The sequence below is a fragment of the Phragmites australis genome, chromosome 24 (genome assembly GCF_958298935.1).
Source record: "Phragmites australis chromosome 24, lpPhrAust1.1, whole genome shotgun sequence".
Lineage (NCBI taxonomy): Eukaryota > Viridiplantae > Streptophyta > Magnoliopsida > Poales > Poaceae > Phragmites > Phragmites australis.
Genome location: NC_084944.1, coordinates 7,908,545 through 7,910,754, shown reverse-complemented (window position 1 = coordinate 7,910,754; position 2,210 = coordinate 7,908,545).

Here is a 2,210-nt window from a genome sequence, read left to right as displayed (position 1 = left end):
CACAGGCTACTTGTTCTGCAATTCCGTCAAGCACATTATTCGCACTTGGAAAAATTACATCTGACCCATGAAGTTTGATTGTGCGGTCACGTAACACCTGAGGAAAGAAAAGATCTATTCGACTCCCCCCTCCCTTGCAAAACGAAGTCAATTAACCCCATATTATGGTTTTGAAGATAGTTTCACCACCATGGCAGCTGACATGAATGTAACTGTTTACATTTTTTCATCATTATGTGGCAACCGTATTAGTTGCCACAGTGGAGAAATCACCTTCAAAACCATGATGTCGAGGGTAAATTCCTGACAATAATTCTGGGGCATGCTCGACAGTGGATGCGTGATCGGTGTTCCGGGTGTGCCTGTGAAATATATGTGTTTGTTGCTCAAAAACACCAAAGCTATCTAGGTTCAGGCCCCCCTGGGATAATAACCCTACATCCTTTGTATTCTTCTTCATCCTCTCTTTTTACAGAATATATCTCTCTTTATATTCTAGGAGGAGAAGTCTTACAAGTGGATCCAACAAAAAGACATATGTCTGCCTAGAGAAACGATATCAACAATCATTACAAGTATACATGCCTGCCCTGGGTCCCTGCGGCGCCCGTCCCGTCCATCGGTCGCACCCCTGTTTGTCACGTCCGAAGCGCCGGGCCTGCCCTGTCCAGTCGCAGGCTTCCCATGCACGCTTGTTGCGCCCCCTATCACGTCTGCGAGCCCATCCTGCAACAATTAATGTTTGCGAGACGGGACAGGGGAACTCTACGCGGACCATGCCACCTCAGTCGAAGTGAACTTCCTGGGGAAGGAAAACAGCATGAGTAGCGGCATTAAATGAGGTTTGACTGGCCTAGACAAGTACCTGCCCCGCAACCAGTAAGGACTGGTCGCGGGGAATCCTGCGAAAGCAATGGCCGTGGTCGCGCTGGCGTCATGGACCAAAGAACGAAAGTGAATACTACCCAAAACTGAGCGTTGCGGGCCATCCCGGTGAGAGACCCCTATATTCTTTACATCAACACATGATATGTGGTGTATTGACCCGAGTTTGCTACATTAGGGTGTTGGATAGAACTTTTGTTTCCTCAGGGGGTTATGTGTCCATAGCATCAAACTTCAGAGGGTTAGATGGATTTTCCATGCTGAGCATGAACCACACATCACGTAGACACAATCCATAGGAATTGAGAGGATGTGCAGAGAGAGAGGGCACGAATAACATGACACAAAACATAGACGTGGCAACACACACCATGAGCACTAGCTTCTGCGCGGCACCGCTTGCTGCCACGGTCGCTTGGATCTTCACCCGATCGGATTCGATGCCTTGCGGCAGCGAGCTATTTAGAGGCATGTCAGTCTGGAAAGGGAGCCTCCATGGTGAAGGCGGATAGATCCGTGGAGACCACGACCGTATTCAGATGCAACGGGAAGGGGGTGGCATGTGAGGACATGGAGCGGATATGCCTAGATCGATCTGGCAAGCCTCCGCACGAAGAAGCTGCACCGCAGGGGGACATGGAGCCTTTGAGGAAGGGGAGAGAGGAAATAGGAAGAAGATAAGATAGGGGTTGACATGTGGGACCCTCCATATTTTCTGCATGATGACATGGTGAAACCGCTGCCACATCATCACCACCACCAATAAATACCAGAGTCAGGGAGGAATTTTGTCTACTATTGTTAGTCGGGGGAGGTTCGGTAAGTGGTATTGTATTTGAGGGAGGAAAATGGACTCTCATGATAGTTGAGGGAGGTAAAATGAACTTTTCCTTTTGATAACTTGATGCTTGTGTTGAACTTAAGCTGTTTTAGACCAACCGATGGCCCGTAAAAATGAAAACCATAGGAACAGAGGGGAAAAGGTAGAGATTGAGTGAATGCGCACTATGAGATGTTATCGCTCCACTTCATTTCAGCTCCCATTCTCTTGATCAATCTTAGGTGGCCACGCAAAATACCTGCTTTCGAACGAACCACCATTCAGCCACATCTCCACATTGATGTATATGCACTTGTACGTGAGTCCCTTCTTGTTTCTCCATGAACTGATAGATCTGGCAAACTAATTGGTGAACACCTATGTAGTCTCTATTCCATTGTCCTTTTGCCTTGTATCTATAGGTGCAACACGAAGGAGAAGGTGGAAGCAAAGGGAGGTGGCATCAATGCTAGAGACCACGAGGGGAGGAAGCCGAGGGCAGCGA